This window comes from Dendrobates tinctorius, unplaced genomic scaffold, assembly GCF_039654945.1.
Source record: "Dendrobates tinctorius isolate UK_male_01 unplaced genomic scaffold, ASM3965494v1 ptg000136l, whole genome shotgun sequence".
Taxonomy (NCBI): domain Eukaryota; kingdom Metazoa; phylum Chordata; class Amphibia; order Anura; family Dendrobatidae; genus Dendrobates; species Dendrobates tinctorius.
The window spans coordinates 4,204,828-4,220,761 of NW_027361804.1; the positions used below are offsets into that span (position 1 = coordinate 4,204,828).

Here is a 15,934-nt window from a genome sequence, read left to right on the forward strand (position 1 = left end):
ACTTCTGATAATAACCCTCAATACTAATAATACTACTGATAACACCCCAATACTAATAATGCGACTGATAAGCCCCAATACTAAATACTACTGATAATAACCCAAAATACTAATAATACTACTGGTAATAACCCCCAATACTAATAATACTACTGGTAATTACCTCCAATACTAATAATACTACTGGTAATTACCTCCAATACTAATAATACTTCTGATAATAACCCCCAATACTAATAATACTACTGATAATAACCCCCAATACTAATAATACTACCGGTAATAACCCCCAATATTAATAATACTACTGATAATAACCCCCAATACTAATAATACTACTGATAATAACCCCAAATACTAATAATACTACTGATAATAACCCCCAATACTAATAATACTACTGGTAATAACCCCCAATACTAATAATACTACTGATAATAACCCCAAATACTAATAATACTACTGATAATAACCCCAAATACTAATAATACTACTGGTAATAACCCCCAATACTAATAATACTACTGATAATAACCCCCGATACTAATAATACTACTGGTAACCCCCAATACTAATAATACTACTGATAATAACCCCCAATACTACTGATAACACCCCAATACTAATAATACTACTGATAATAACCCCCAATACTAATAATACTACTGATAATAACCCCAAATAATAATAATACTACTGGTAATAACCCCCAATACTAATAATATTACTGGTAACCCCAATACTAATAATACTACTGATAATAACCCCCGATACTAATGATACTACTGGTAATAACCCCCAATACTAATAATACTACTGGTAACCCCAATACTAATAATACTACTGATAATAACCCCCAATACTAATAATACTACTGGTAACCCCAATACTAATAATACTACTGATAATTACCCCCAATACTAATAATACTACTGGTAACCCCAATACTAATAATACTACTGGTAATAACCACCAATACTAATATTACTATTGATAACCTCCAATACTAATAATACTACTGATAATAACCTCCAATGTTGTGAGTTCATTTTTCTCTGTTATGATGAGTCACCAAAGGAGGAAAAAACAAAATACCAGCGTCCAGAAAAACCAGAGAGGTTGGCAGCTATCGGATTGCAGACCCCTGAACCTATCCACAACAACTAGCAGTAGCCGTGGGGGGTTCCTACGGTGCCCTAGACCCCTCGATCACAGCCGGAGAACTACATAGCCTAAAGACAGAAAGGGGAAAAACTAAACTTCCCCAGAGCAGATCCCAAAGCAATAGGCAGCCCCAGCATATAATGACGGTGAAGCAAGATGAAAACACTAACACAGATAGAAAGATAGGTTGAGCAAATGATGGGGCCCAAGCTAACTACATAGGACAGGATAGGAAAGCTGCTGTTTGCCATCCGCAAAAACCCTATCAAAATGAGCCAACCGACTGATAGGAAAAACAGGCCCTGAAGTCGCTAGGCTTCAAAAGACTATATCAGCACTCAGGTATATTCTGAAGACAAAGCAAAAGATCAACAGATCAGAGACAAAAATGGAATTCAGCTCACCCCCGGCCGGGGATGGCAGAACTCCCAAAAAACAAGGCAAAACAAAAACAAAACTGAAGAGTACAAAGCAGAGCAGAAAAACTTAGCTTTGAGATGCAGGAATCAGACTGGTCTCCAAGAATCCAGCAGGAAAATCACCAGCCAGGAAGAAGGGCGTCGGCGGCCTTATATCCAGTCCTCAATTCCAGCCATCCAGTCATCATCTAGCTGCCCAGGTGTTTGGTAATCAGCCTCACCACCTTCCTTCACCAGAGGAGGGAGTTCATCAGACCTCAATGGTGAAGGGAAAAATGAACTCACAACAGTACCTCCCCCTTGAGGAGGGGTCACCGAACCCTCATCCATGCCACCAGGGCGATCCGGGTGAGCCCGATGAAAGGCACGCACCAATCTTTCGGAATGAATATCAGAGGCAGAGACCCAGGAATTATCCTCCTGACCATAACCCTTCCACTTAACCAAATACTGGAGTCTCCGTCTAGCCAGACGGGAATCCAGTATCTTCTCTACCTCATATTCCATGTTACCTTCAACCAATATAGGGTCAGGAGGTGCCACCACAGGAACTACTGGTTCAACAAACCTCTTCAACAAGGACTTATGAAACACATTATGAATTTTAAATGTGACAGGAAGAGCCAACCGAAAAGAGACCGGATTAATAATCTCCAAAATCTTGTAAGGTCCAATAAATCTAGGCTTAAACTTAGGAGAAGCCACCTTCATAGCGATATTTTTTTATGACAACCAAACCATATCACCCACCTTAAACTGGGGACCAACGGTCCTACGCCGGTTGGAAAACCGCTGGGCCTTTTCCTGGGAGAGAGACAACTTATCCACTACTTGGTCCCAGATCTGGTGCATTCTCTCCAACACAGTGTCAACACCTGGACAGGCAGAAGGCTCCACCTGCCCTGAAGAAAATCGAGGGTGAAAACCAAAGTTACAAAATAAAGGTGACATCAAAGTGGCAGAACTAGCTCTATTATTTAAAGCAAATTCGGCCAAGGGCAAAAATGAAACCCAATCATCCTGATCGGCAGAAATAAAACATCTCAAATACGACTCCAAAATCTGGTTTGTTCTCTCCGTCTGCCCATTGGTCTGAGGGTGGAACGCAGAGGAGAAGGACAGCAGAATCACCAGCCATACCGCAGATCCTAGGGTACTCAATAGCAGCAGAGAATTGTAAAAAGAAAAAAAAAAAAAGTGTCAGAATTTTTTTTTTTTTGTGTGCATATTTTTTCCTCTATATCTCTGAGGCCGTAGGGGGAATTTTTCTCTCAATGGAGATGAAGCAATTGTCTGATCGTGTGGAGCAGCTCGCTGCTGAAGTGCGGGGAATTTCCGCCTACCTTGCTCATTCACATGCTGCTGAACCAAAGATTCCTGCTCCTGATGTGTTTTTTGGGGATCGGTCTAAATTCTTGAATTTCAAGAATAATTGTAAATTATTTTTTGCCTTGAAGCCTAACTCGTCGGGGAACTCTGCGCAGCAGGTTAAAATTGTCATCTCTTTGCTGCGCGGCGATCCCCAGGATTGGGCGTTTTCTTTAAAACCAGATGATCCTATTCTGAATAATGTGAACGCATTTTTTCAAGCCTTGGGGTTGTTGTATGACGAACCTAATGCTATTGATCAGGCTGAAAAGACCCTGTTGGCATTGAGCCAGGGTCGGGATTCGGCAGAGTTGTACTGTCAAAAATTCTGAAAGTGGGCGGTCCTTACTACCTGGAATGATGGTGCCTTGGCAGCCCTCTTTCGGAAGGGTTTGTCAGAAACTGTAAAAGATACTATGGTGGGATTTCCTGTTCCCTCTGGTCTTGACGATCCTATGTCATTAGCCATTCAGGTGGATCGGCGTTTACGTGAACGCAAAACTACACGAGAGATGTTGCCACCTGTTGAACAAATGTCTGAACCTATGCAATGTGATAGAGTTTTGTCTAGGGCGCAACGTCAGGAGTTCAGAAGGCGTAATAAGCTGTGTTTTTTTTGTGGAGATGCCTCGCATATTATTTCTGTCAGCCCTAAACGAGAGAAACGTTGTGCACACACGTTTTCTGTGGGTGGTGTTCAACCTAAGTTTCTTCTGGCAATTACTCTGATCTGCTCCCTGTCCACATTTTCCGCCAAGGCTTTTGTGGATTCAGGAGCAGCTCTTAACCTGATGGACTTGGATATTGCTAAACGTTGTGGATTTCCTATGCCAACCTCTCTGGTTTTTCTGGACTTAGCTGGTATTTTGTTTTTTCCTCCTTTGGTGACTCATCATAACACTCCAAGACTAATAATACTACTGATATCCCCCAATACTAATAATACTACTGGTAATAACCCCCCAATACTAATAATACTACTGATAATAACCCCCAATACTAATAATACTACTGATAATAACACCCCAATACTAATAATACTACTGGTATTAACCCCCAATACTAATAATACTACTGATAATAACACCCCAATACTAATAATACTACTGGTAATAACCCCCAATACTAATAATACTACTGGTAACCCCCAATACTAATAATACTACTGGTAATAACCACCAATACTAATAATACTACTGATAACCCCCAATACTAATAATACTACTGGTAATAACCCCCAATACTAATAATACTACTGATAACCCCCAATACTAATAATACTACTGATATCCCCCAATACTAATAAAACTACTGGTAATAACCCCCCAATACTAATAATACTACTGATAATAACCCCCAATACTAATAATACTACTGGTAATAACCCCCAATACTAATAATACTACTGATAATAACACCCCAATACTAATAATACTACTGGTAATAACCCCCAATACTAATACTACTACTGATAATAACACCCCAATACTAATAATACTACTGGTATTAACCCCCAATACTAATACTACTACTGATAATAACCCCCCAATACTAATAATACTACTGGTATTAACCCCCAATACTAATACTACTACTGATAATAACACCCCAATACTAATAATACTACTGGTAATAACCCCCAATACTAATAATACTACTGGTAACCCCCAATACTAATAATACTACTGATAATAACACCCCAATACTAATAATACTACTGGTATTAACCCCAATACTAATAATACTACTGATAATAACACCCCAATACTAATAATACTACTGGTAATAACCCCCAATACTAATAATACTAGTAGTAACAACCCCCAATACTAATAATACTACTGGTAATAACCCCCAATACTAATAATACTACTGATAATAACACCCCAATACTAATAATACTTCTGGTAATAACCCCCAATACTAATAATACTAGTAGTAACAACCCCCAATACTAATAATACTACTGGTAATAACCCCCAATACTAATAATACTACTGATAACACCCCAATACTAATAATACTTATGGTATTAACCACCAATACTAATAATACTACTGATAATAACACCCCAATACTAATACTACTACTGATAATAGCCCCCAATACTAATAATACTACTGATAACCCCCAATACTAATAATACTACTGGTAATAACCCCCAATACTAATAATACTACTGGTAATAACCCCCAATACTAATAATACTACTGGTAATAACCCCCAATACTGATAGTACTACTGGTAATAACCCCCAATACTAATAATACTACTGATAATAACCCCCCAATACTAATGATACTACTGGTAATAACCCCCAATACTAATAATACTTCTGGTAATAACCCCCAATACTAATAATACTACTGTTAATAACCCCCCAATACTAATGATACTACTGGTAATAACCCCCAATACTAATAATACTACTGATAATAACCCCCAATACTAATAATACTACTGGTAATAACCACCAATACTAATAATACTACTGGTAATAACCCCCCAATACTAATGATACTACTGGTAATAACCCCCAATACTAATAATACTACTGATAATAACACCCCAATACTAATAATACTACTGTTAATAACCCCCAATACTAATAATACTACTGGTAATAACCCCCAATACTAATAATACTTCTGGTAATAACCCCCAATACTAATAATACTACTGATAATAACCCCCCAATACTAATAATACTTCTGGTAATAACCACCAATACTAATAATACTACTGGTAATAACCCCCCAATACTAATGATACTACTGGTAATAACCCCCAATACTAATACTACTGTTAATAACCCCCAATACTAATAATACTACTGGTAATAACCCCCAATACTAATAATACTTCTGGTAATAACCCCCAATACTAATAATACTACTGTTAATAACCACCAATACTAATAATACTACTGGTAATAACCCCCAAATACTAATAATACTACTGGTAATAACCCCCAATACTAATAATACTACTGATAATAACCCCCCAATACTAATGATACTACTGGTAATAACCCCCAATACTAATAATACTACTGATAATAACCCCCCAATACTAATAATACTACTGGTAATAACCCCCAAATACTAATAATACTACTGGTAATAACCCCCCCAATACTAATAATACTACTGGTAATAACCCCCAATACTAATAATACTACTGGTATTAACCCCCAATACTAATAATACTACTGATAACCCACTTTCTATATGTAGAGAATAAGAGCAGATAACCAGACGCCGTGAGCCTTTGTCCCTGGATGATGGTGGACGACCAGCAGTCCTGATTGGCCTTGGACTGTGGTATGGTGTCACTAGTAATATTCTCGCCTTTTATTCGTGGGTCGTGACACGGATTGGTGGCAGCGTGTTCCCAATGCGCCGGGTGTGTATAGTGACCCCTAGTGAATGCCTGGGCAGCTGCAGGCCGCCATCACCCCGAGATCTCCTTATTGTTAACCGCTCTGGGTGATGCCAGCTGCATGGTCGGGGGGACGCAGCTGCTGGAGCTGTTACTTTGTGACACTGACCCACTTTACTCAGGAAACAATGTCCCCAACTTGTAACAGTCACATTAACCCTTTCATCACACTTCTGTGCTGCCGTCTCCTTTTTGTAAGAATAAAGAGGTAGAGTTATTAATTATCAAGCGAGTTTTCTGCAAGAAGGGTTAAAGGATTATTGATTAAAAACTTCTGCAACTTTATAATATTCTTTGCTGTAATTCTTCTGAGAATGTGAGAGCTCTTCTTTCTGTCAGTGAATGGAAACATTAATATAATAATAATAAATTTTATTTCTATAGCGCCGACATATTCCGCAGCACTTTACATTTCAGAGGGGATTTGTACAGACAATAGACATTACAGCATAACAATAATCACATAGACCATAACAGATACCAAGAGGAATGAGGGCCCTGCTCGCAAGCTTACAGTCTATGAGGAAAGAGGGAGACACGAGAGGTGGGTGGTAACAGTTGCCCTGATTGTATGGACCAGCCATAATGTTAAGTGTGTAACAGTACAGACGCAGAGGGCTAATGGATGCATAAAGCATGTGGGAACATGAGGCTGGGAACCTGGTTATGGTAAAACTTTTGGCTGTGCCACACAGGGATAGATTAGGTTAATGTGTTGAGGCGGTAGGCCAGTCTGAATAAATGTGTTTTCAGGGCACGCTTAAAATTGTAGGGATTGGGGACTAATCGTATTGACCTGGGAAGCGCATTCCAAAGAATTGGCGCAGCACGTGTAAAGTCTTGGAGACGGGAGTGGGAGGTTCCGATTACTGAGGATGCTAACCTCAGGTCATCAGCAGAACGGAGGGCGCGGGTAGGGTGGTATACTGAAACAAGGAAGGAGATGTAGGGTGGTGCTGAGCAATGTAGGGCTTTGTGGGTGAGGGTAATAAGTTTGTACTGAATTCTGGAGTGGATGGGTAGCCAGTGTAATGACTGGCACAAGGTAGAGGCATCGGTGTAACGATTGGTGAGGAATATGATCCTGGCTGCAGCATTCAAGACAGATTGGAGAGGGGAGAGTTTTTATCTTACATTCATCTGAACCTGAGACTTTTCTTTTTTACTGCTGAAGGACTTGCTACAATGTATCAGTGTTTGTAAGAGATATAATCTCTGCGTCCAGAACAGAGGTTTATTCTGCAGATGTGTTTCGCTCACAGAGGATTGTCCAGATGTTGTTTTTCAAACCCACGACCAATCTGTTGATCATTGCAAAACGGATGTCAGGCACCGATCTGCTTTTGCTCTTCATTTTTCTTTGGATTTCACTTCCAGCACAATGCTGCCCCCCTAGTGTCTTATCTAACCCACCAGTAACCAGAGAGCTGCAGCCAAAATAAAATCCTGAGTGACCAATCACCTCCAGAAGTCACATAATTAGTACATCGCGCCCAGCTGGGTGCGATCTCTTCTCAGTATAACTACAGCTGTTCTGTGAAAAACTCAGAGGTTTGTGTGAGGGGCCAAACAGCATCATGAAAACCAAGGAGCCCACCAGACAGGTCAGGGATAAAGTTTTGGAGAAAAGTAGAGCAGGGATAGGCTATAAACATAGCTCAATCTCTGAACATCTCATGGAGCACTTATCAATCCATCATCCAAATGGGAGGAGTATGGCACAACTGCAAACCTACCAAGACATGGGCGTCCACCTAACCTGACAACCCAAGCAAGCAGGGCACTGATTGGAGAAGCAGCCAAGAGGATGATGGTCACTGGAGAAGCTGCAGAGATCCACAGCTCAGGTGGGAAAATCTGTCCACAGCAGGGGTGTAATGACAGTGGCTACAGAAGGTGCTCCCCTCCAGATCTGTGCTGGAGGGGAGCCGCCGACACCAGCGCCTATTTTAGCTGGATGTGAGTGTGAGGGGACTAAGTTTAAATTTTGCACTGGGGCCCACTGGACTGGTCCAAAGGACAACTTTTAGGCCGAGGTCACACTTGCGAGTACAATGCGAGAAACTCGCGCAAGTCTCTCGCATCAATACCCGGCACTGCCGCCGGCACTCGGACTGGAGTCGGGGGTTGCATGTACTTCTATGCAGCCACACACTCCGATCCCGAGTGCCGGTGGCAGTGCCGGGTATTGATGCGAGAGACTTGCGCAAGTTTCTCGCATTGTACTCGCAGGTCTGACCTTAGTCGTATACTTCCAAAATCTTGTCTTTATGGAAGAGTGGCAAGAAGACAGTTGTAAAAGCCACAAGAAGTCCCATTTACAGTTTGGGACACAGCAAGTATGTGGAAGTAGGGGCTCTGCTCAGATGAGACAAAAGGTGAACTTTTTGGGATAAATGCAAAATGCTGTGTGTGTTGGAAAATCAGCATTGCACATCACCCTGAAAATATCATCCCCACCATCACACATGGTGGTGACAGCATCATGCTGTGAGACAGTTTTTCTTCAGCAGGGTCAGGGTAACTGGTCAGAGTTGATGGGAAGATGGATGTATATAAATACAGAGAAATCCTAGAGGAAAACCTGTTAGAGGCTGCAAAAGACTTGAGAGTGAGGCATAGGTTTACCTTCCTGCATGACAACGACTCTAAACCTCCTGCCTACAATTAGATCAGAGCATATTCATGTGTGTGAAGGGCACAGTCCAGACCCAAATCCCAGAGAATCTGTGACAAGACTTGAAAATTACTGATCAGAAACGTCTCCATCCAACGTCACTGAGCGAGAGGGAAAAGAAGAAGGGGTAAATGTCAACTCTAGATGAACAAGGCTGGAGACACAGACCCCAAAAGACTGCAGCAGTGACTGCAGGGAAAGGAGGTCCCACAAAGTACTGACCCAGGGGATGAAGACAATTTTCAGATATATATTCTTATATTAATTGGGAAACCGCGTATCATTTCCTTTACACGTCACAAATGCTCATTATTTTGCATTGGTATCACAGAGAATCCCTGTAAAGTTCACGGGGTATGAAGACTTATTCAAGGCAATGTGTATAGTAAAATGTATACTATACAGTGTGAAAGCAAAGCAGGATAACACCCATCACCATGGGAAGTGCAGTGGGCGGGGCCTGATCACTGGCCATTGGTAATGCTGTCAGAGTTGTGACACTGCAAGGGGGGAGGGGATGGATGGTTGTTGTGATTGAGCTCAGTCTGGGACTTCTTCCATAAAGATCAGGAAGGATCAGACACCAAACATCACAAAGGTCTGTGACTGCTCCTGTGTGCAGAACCCTAATATGTCCCCTCCCAATACTAACCACCGAACTATCACCCCACATCCTGTGCCCTGAGTGTCCGTCCATATACACTGCACAGTACCACTCCTCCTGTATATATACACTGCACAGTACCACTCCTCCTGTATATATACACTGCACAGTACTGCTCCTCCTGTATATATACACTGCACAGTACCACTCCTCCTGTATATATACACTGCACAGTACCGCTCCTCCTGTATATATACACTGCACAGTACCGCTCCTCCTGTATATATACACTGCACAGTACCACTCCTCCTGTATATATACACTGCACAGTACCGCTCCTCCTGTATATATACTGCACAGTACCACTCCTCCTGTATATATACACTGCACAGCACCGCCCCTCCTGTATATATACACTGCACAGTACTGCTCCTCCTGTATATATACACTGCACAGTACCGCTCCTCCTGTATATATACTGCACAGTACCACTCCTCCTGTATATATACACTGCACAGTACCACTCCTCCTGTATATATACACTGCACAGTGCCACTCCTCCTGTATATATATACTGCACAGTACCGCTCCTCCTGTATATATACACTGCACAGTACCACTCCTCCTGTATATATACACTGCACAGTACCGCTCCTCCTGTATATATACTGCACAGTACCACTCCTCCTGTATATATACACTGCACAGTACCACTCCTCCTGTATATATATACTGCACAGTACCGCTCCTCCTGTATATATACACTGCACAGTACCACTCCTCCTGTATATATACACTGCACAGTACCGCTCCTCCTGTATATATACTGCACAGTACCACTCCTCCTGTATATATACACTGCACAGTACCACTCCTCCTGTATATATATACTGCACAGTACCGCTCCTCCTGTATATATACACTGCACAGTACCACTCCTCCTGTATATATACACTGCACAGTACCACTCCTCCAGTATATATACACTGCACAGTACCACTCCTCCTGTATATACACTGCACAGTACCGCTCCTCCTTTATATATACACTGCACAGTACCGCTCCTCCTGTATATATACACTGCACAGTACCACTCCTCCTGTATATATACCGCACAGTACCACTCCTCCTGTATATATACACTGCACAGTACCGCCCCTCCTGTATATATACACTGCACAGTACCACTCCTCCTGTATATATATACTGCACAGTACCACTCCTCCTGTATATATACACTGCACAGTACCACTCCTCCTGTATATATATACACTGCACAGTACCACTCCTCCTGTATATATACACTGCACAGTACCACTCCTCCTGTATATATACACTGCACAGTACCACTCCTGTATATATACACTGCACAGTACCACTCCTCCTGTATATATACACTGCACAGTACCACTCCTCCAGTATATATACACTGCACAGTACCACTCCTCCTGTATATACACTGCACAGTACCACTCCTCCTGTATATATACACTGCACAGTACCGCTCCTCCTGTATATATACACTGCACAGTACCACTCCTCCTGTATATATATACTGCACAGTACCACTCCTCCTGTATATATACACTGCACAGTACCACTCCTCCTGTATATATACACTGCACAGTACCGCCCCTCCTGTATATATACACTGCACAGTACCACTCCTCCTGTATATATATACTGCACAGTACCACTCCTCCTGTATATATACACTGCACAGTACCACTCCTCCTGTATATATACACTGCACAGTACCACTCCTCCTGTATATATACACTGTACAGTACCACTCCTCCTGTATATATACACTGCACAGTACCACTCCTCCTGTATATATACACTGCACAGTACCGCTCCTCCTGTATATATACACTGCACAGTACCACTCCTCCTGTATATATACACTGCACAGTACCACTCCTCCTGTATATATACACTGCACAGGACCACTCCTCCTGTATATATACACTGCACAGTACCGCTCCTCCTGTATATATACACTGCACAGTACCGCTCCTCCTGTATATATACACTGCACGGTACCGCTCCTCCTGTATATATACACTGCACGGTACCGCTCCTCCTGTATATATACACTGCACGGTACCGCTCCTCCTGTATATATACACTGCACGGTACCGCTCCTCCTGTATATATACACTGCACGGTACCGCTCCTCCTGTATATATACACTGCACGGTACCGCTCCTCCTGTATATATATACTGCACGGTACCACTCCTCCTGTATATATACACTGCACGGTACCACTCCTCCTGTATATATACACTGCACGGTACCACTCCTCCTGTATATATACACTGCACGGTACCACTCCTCCTGTATATATACACTGCACAGTACCACTCCTCCTGTATATATACACTGCACAGTACCACTCCTCCTGTATATATACACTGCACAGTACCACTCCTCCTGTATATATACTGCACAGTACCGCTCCTCCTGTATATATACACTGCACAGTACCACTCCTCCTGTATATATACTGCACAGTACCACTCCTCCTGTATATATACTGCACAGAACCATTCCTCCTGTATATATATACTGCACAGTACCACTCCTCCTGTATATATACACTGCACAGTACCACTCCTCCTGTATATATATACTGCACAGTACCACTCCTCCTGTATATATATACTGCACAGTACCACTCCTCCTGTATATATATACTGCACAGTACCATTCCTCCTGTATATATATACTGCACAGTACCACTCCTCCTGTATATATACACTGCACGGTACCACTCCTCCTGTATATATACACTGCACGGTACCACTCCTCCTGTATATATACACTGCACAGTACCACTCCTCCTGTATATATACACTGCACAGTACCACTCCTCCTGTATATATACTGCACAGTACCGCTCCTCCTGTATATATACACTGCACAGTACCACTCCTCCTGTATATATACTGCACAGTACCACTCCTCCTGTATATATACTGCACAGTACCATTCCTCCTGTATATATATACTGCACAGTACCACTCCTCCTGTATATATACACTGCACAGTACCACTCCTCCTGTATATATATACTGCACAGTACCATTCCTCCTGTATATATATACTGCACAGTACCACTCCTCCTGTATATATATACTGCACAGTACCATTCCTCCTGTATATATATACTGCACAGTACCACTCCTCCTGTATATATACACTGCACAGTACCACTCCTCCTGTATATATACACTGCACAGTACCACTCCTCCTGTATATATACACTGCACAGTACCACTCCTCCTGTATATATACACTGCACAGTACCACTCCTCCTGTATATATACACTGCACAGTACCACTCCTACTGTATATATACACTGCACAGTACCACTCCTCCTGTATATATACACTGCACAGTACCGCTCCTCCTGTATATATATACTGCACAGTACCGCTCCTCCTGTATATATACACTGCACAGTACCGCTCCTCCTGTATATATATACTGCACAGTACCACTCCTCCTGTATATATACACTGCACAGTACCACTCCTCCTGTATATATACACTGCACAGTACCACTCCTCCTGTATATATATACACTGCACAGTACCACTCCTCCTGTATATATACCCTGCACAGTACCACTCTTCCTGTATATATATACACTGCACAGTACCACTCCTCCTGTATATATACTGCACAGTACCACTCCTCCTGTATATATACACTGCACAGTACCACTCCTCCTGTATATATACACTGCACAGTACCACTCCTCCTGTATATATACCCTGCACAGCACCACTCCTCCTGTATATATACTGCACAGTACCACTCCTCCTGTATATATACACTGCACAGTACCACTCCTCCTGTATATATACTGCATAGTACCACTCCTCCTGTATATATACCCTGCACAGCACCACTCCTCCTGTATATATACTGCACAGTACCACTCCTCCTGTATATATACACTGCACAGTACCGCTCCTCCTGTATATATACACTGCACAGTACCACTCCTCCTGTATATATATACACCGCACAGTACCACTCCTCCTGTATATATACACTGCACAGTACCACTCCTCCTGTCCTCCCTTGCTGTCTAATTTATTAGATAACAAACTCCTCTCAATCACAAGACGTTTTCCAGCGTTTTCCACAACGTTCCTCAATTCCAGTGATGAAAGGTTATGGAGCCTCGTTCTGTATCTTTCTATATATCCATGTAATATCTATAGATTTATTATATATCTTTTATCTTCCTCTCGTCTTTCTTTATGTTCATATAAGATTCCTATAATTTTTATGACAGCTTGATTTAATTTACGGTACATAGATTATTATTATTATTATTATTATAGTATGTAGGAGACGCATAGCAGTCGCCTGACACTCGACAACTGTTGTGGCTGAGAATCTGAGCCATTTTATAGACGCAGATGGCAGCGAACCCTTAGATACATGTTTCGGCCTGGGACTATCATGTGGTGCCAGTGGATTGCTGCGGTACCCGGGGCCCACAGAAGTCCCTGTTGCCATCATTTTTCTCTTCCGTAATGTTGTATTGCGGTACATAGAACAAACGATGGAATGATCGCGTGGGTAAGTCCAGTAGGGGGATTTAATAAGTTATAAGAAAAAGTGTAGAAAGACATTAATAAAATCAAACAAACATAAATGATTAAATCACACTTTTTCACAATCAAAAAATAAATAAATAAAGCAAATGAATGAAAACAACAATATTTGTTCTCCCCACATCTAATATATGAAGTCCTCAAAATAATTAACTCGTACGGTAAAGTAGAAAAAAGAAAAATACATTATCATATGTCTCTGTATACAGGGAGCTCCCCCTAGTGGTGGCTGCAGACAGGATCTTATCATGTATCTCTGCATACAGGGAGCTCCCCCTAGTGGTGACTGCAGACAGGATCTTATCATGTATCTCTGTATACAGGGAGCTCCCCCTACTGGTGGCTGCAGACAGGATCTTATCATGTATCTCTGTATACAGGGAGCTCCCCCAGTGTTGACTGCAGACTGGATCTTATACTGTATCTCTGTATACAGGGAGCTCCCCCTACTGGTGGCTGCAGACAGGATCTTATCATGTATCTCTATACAGGGAGCGCCCCCTACTGGTATACAGGGAGCTCCCCCTAGTGGTGACTGCAGACAGGATCTTATCATGTATCTCTGTATACAGGGAGCTCCCCCTACTGGTGGCTGCAGACAGGATCTTATCATTTATCTCTGTATACAGGGAGCTCCCTGTTGTGAGCTCATTTTCTCGTTCACCTTTGAATCATAGAATCGTAGAGTTGGAAGGGACCTCCTGGGCCATCTGGTCCAACCCCCTGCTCAAAGCAGGATTTGCTAAATCATCCTAGTCAGATGTCTTTCCAGCCTGTTTGAAGACTTCCATTGAAGGAGAACTCACCACTTCTCGTGGCAGCCTGTTCCACTCATTGATCACTCTAACTGTCAAAAAGTTTTTTCTAATATCTAATCTCTGTCTCCTCCCATTCATTTTCATCCCATTGCTTCTAGTCTTTCCTTGTGCAAATGAGAATAAAGTTGATCCTTCTACAATGTGACAGCCCTTTAGATATTTGTAGACAGCTAATAAGTCTCCTCTCAGTCTTCTCTTTTGCAAACTAAACATTCCCAAATCCTGCAACCTTTCCTCATAAGACAGGGTTTGCAGACCGGTCACCATTCTGGTCGCTCTTTTCTGAACTTGCTCCAGTTTGTTGATGTCTTTTTTAAAATGTGGTGCCCAAAACTGGACACAATATTCCAGATGAGGTCTGACCAAAGAGGAGTAGAGGGAAATAATGACTTCACGTGATCTAGACTGTATGCTTCTGTTAATACATCCTAGAATTGCATTTGCCTTTTTTGCTGCTGCATCACACTGTTGACTCATATTCAGTCTGTGATCTATTAGTATACCCAAGTCTTTTTCACATGTGCTGTCACTTAGCCCTATTCCTCCCATTCTATATATGCTTTTTTCATTTTTATTGCCCAGATGTAGTACTTTGCATTTCTCCCTGTTAAAAACCATTCTGTTAGTTGCTGCCCACTTCTCCAGTTTATTTAAATCTTTTTGAATCCTCTCTCTCTCTTCTCTAGTATTAGCTATCCCTCCTAGCTTTGTGTCATCAGCAAATTTAATCAGTTTACCCTCAATTCCTTCATCTAAATCGTTGATAAAGATGTTGAACAATACAGGGCCCAGGACAGAGCCCT

General features: G+C 41.9%; 1 protein-coding gene across 2 annotated transcripts in view; it reads left to right on the plus strand.

The window, feature by feature from the left end:
* The first annotated feature begins 9,574 nt into the window (after positions 1–9,574).
* Positions 9,575–15,934, plus strand: part of ADA2 (adenosine deaminase 2) — a 56,527-nt gene continuing 50,167 nt past the window's right edge. The window contains exon 1 of one of the 2 annotated variants that reach the window (XM_073544116.1): positions 9,575–9,667. The gene's annotated coding sequence lies outside the window, so the exon portion shown is untranslated. The remainder of the gene's footprint in view (positions 9,668–15,934) is intronic. The other variant, XM_073544118.1, reaches the window with a different exon arrangement.